Source organism: Cicer arietinum, chromosome 6 (genome assembly GCF_000331145.2).
Source record: "Cicer arietinum cultivar CDC Frontier isolate Library 1 chromosome 6, Cicar.CDCFrontier_v2.0, whole genome shotgun sequence".
Classification (NCBI taxonomy): domain Eukaryota; kingdom Viridiplantae; phylum Streptophyta; class Magnoliopsida; order Fabales; family Fabaceae; genus Cicer; species Cicer arietinum.
This window is the reverse complement of record NC_021165.2, coordinates 57,820,973-57,824,166: the sequence shown is the minus strand read 5'-3', so window position 1 is coordinate 57,824,166 and position 3,194 is coordinate 57,820,973.

The window sequence follows — 3,194 nt, the reverse complement described above, 5'->3', positions numbered from 1 at the left end:
TGTAGGGAATGGAAGTTAACCATAAAATTATCTCCTTTGAGGTTTATTGATATTATATGTATCAATCAATATCTATTCATACTAATATTTATTCAATCTATTATAATATATTAAAATAAACTATCAAATTTATTGATTGTCACATCATAATATTCATTTTCAGCACTTTTTATATGTTTTTACAATTCATTTTACATCTTTTATTTTTTAATTTAATTTTTACGTCTTACAAATTGTCATATTTCAATTTAGTAATGAATATATAGTATCCCAACTATGAGGATTATATATTAGTCTAGATCCTAATTCAAAGTTGGTTGCTATATATTAGTCTAGATCCTAATTCAAAGTTGGTTGCACTAGAACTTGGACGTTCTATTTTTTTTTTACGAGCCATGGTTTAATTTTTTTTTAGAATAACAACACTGTAACATATATTTTAGGCACCGAGTCCCAAACTGGTAAAGGAAGGTTTTAGATCTTAAACGACTATTATTTTTATGTATTATTTAAAGTGTTTAAAAACAAACATTCAATAAAAAAACAACACACCATACACTTACCTAACTTACAAAAAAAAAAAAATCAATTGCTAATAAGGTAAACAAAGGATAGGATAAAGACACGCGTAATTTATATATTAAATCGTGCACTCATAACATTGAAAATAATTATTTTATAACCATTCAATTTTCAAAAGAAAAGATTTATATATTAAATCGCGCACTCATAACATTGGAAATAATTATTTTATAACCATTCGGTTCTCAAAAGAAAAGAGTGTTAATAATTTGAATATCAATCAGGTAATAAGCAAAGTATTGTCAAATATCGTTAAAACTAAAGTTCAAATTTGAATTCTCTCGAGTACTGAATATTCTATTGCATCATTATTTAAAATTTTAATTCTTAATAACGGAAATGAATATTGATCTATCATATTATTTCAAATACAAGATATTCTAATGAATCTAAGTGATTATTGTATTTTTTTTTGTAAAAAAAATGATAAATATCATTATAAAACTCATAGAGGACTGTGAAGTTATGGATTTGAACTTGAAAAAAACTTTCAACCTAAAAATATCAAAATTTGATCAGTTGTGCTAGATCTAAATGAGATCTTTGACACAAATTAAAATTCACAATTCAAACAAAAAATCATGAATATGTTACATTATCTAATCTTAACATAGCTTTGCAATCACTCGAAATAAACTAGAAACTAGACCTTGGAAACATACACTCACAACTTTCTATAAATATCCATGTCGGGATCTAGGCTAGCAATCAACCTTATTTAACACACGCAATGGACTTCACCTCAACACCCTATTACAATTATATGAATCACTCATTCCTTAATTATGTCACGAGTTTTGACACTTTCTGCTATTATGACCTTGTTAAATACAAGTTATTTTCCAAAAGAAACCTTAATTGGTCGCGTGTCCTACCCAAAGTAATGAAATCTGGATCAAACCGATCGGTTCAACTGATTTGATTGGGACTGAGACTATATACAATTCAATAAGAAAGTTAAACTGTTTTATTAAAAAACAGTCAAATACCGTAAAAATGACAAATCTACACACTTTTTAATTCACTCTTTTATTGATTAAAATTCATAAGGATTCCAATAAATTTAAAATGTAACCTACATAATTTGGTAGGAATAGTGAATTTTAACCAACAAAAAAAGATTTTAGAATGTGTGTAAGAGAGAATGTGTTGATAGCAATCTTCTTAAAATAATTATGAAAAATAAAACCCGATAGACGTTGTAAGGGAAACTGCATCTCATACTTAAATGTGATGTCCATATGTACATGTTTTTGCTGTAAACCCAGCAATGTGCGGAAAACCTCTCCACGCATATATATTCACGTTCACACTTCACATTTTACAACTCAGCAATATAGTTTTCTTTTTCATAGGTAAATTGGGATTAATTTTAAAATAATATTAATAATTTGTATGCAAACTTTTACAAGCAGTTAATAAAAACATTTTGTAAAAAGCTTCTTCAAGAAACAATTTTCTCTTTTAAATAAAGAAACAATTTTCTCTTTTAAATAAAGAAGCAATTTACATATAAGTTCGATGAGTGTTTAGTTAATATTCTTTTAACTTTTTGACTTTTCTAAATTAAAGATAAAAACAGTTTGAAACCACATTAGGGTCATGATATAATTTTAAGAAAGATAGCTTTTGTACCCCAAATAAACCTCGACCCCCCATTTAATTTTTTTTGGTTGAAATACCCAAAATATCCTTATCAAATTAGTAAAAATTCAAATAAGTAAAAATCAAAACAGTTATACTCTCACAATTTGATATTTCCGGAAAAGTAATTTTTGAAAAAAAAAAGTTTTTACTGGAAATTTTAAGAAGAACGAAATTTCCGGTAAATAAAAATGAACACCAGAAATTTCAAAAGTGAAATATCCGGAAGTATTCACCGGAAATTTGAAAAATCCGGTACTTATTTTCAATACCGGAAATTCAAATTTCCAGATGGCTTTCCTGGAAATTTCAAAAATGAAATTTTCAATAGTAATTTATAACTACCGGAAATTTGAAATTTCCAATATGTTCACCGGAAATTTCATTTGTCGTTGAAATTTCCGGTACATAATTTTTTTTACCGTATGTATTTTTTTAATTTTTTTTACATAATTTTTTATTTATTTTTAATTCAATTTTGTTAGTGAGGACCAGAGGAGCAAAAACAAACGTTGATCATTCTCGAGTTCGATCGCCTACACAATCAAATAGGAGAGCTGCAGTTGAAAAAAGAAGAAAGAGAAACGAAGAAATGCAGGCTCATGAGTTTCAGCAAAATCATGTGTTTGATGAAGAACAAGATTAGCAGCCGTAACAAGATGATGTGTTTGATGATGAACATGATCAGCAACACTAGTTTGATGATGAACATGGTCAACATCACTAACCTGAAGAACCCATGTTTCCTGGAGGTCCTTATGATATTTCTGTCCTTAAGGATTATGAGCACCATATTGCAATAAATGTGTGGAAATGGACAGATTAGTAAATAATTTATTGTGTGTGATTTTTAATTGTATATTTAAATATGGAATCTTTAATATATAATTGTATATTTAGATTATAAGTTATTGTGTTATTTTTAATTAAACAGGATAGACATGCCTTGAAAGTTGTTTCAAATGGCA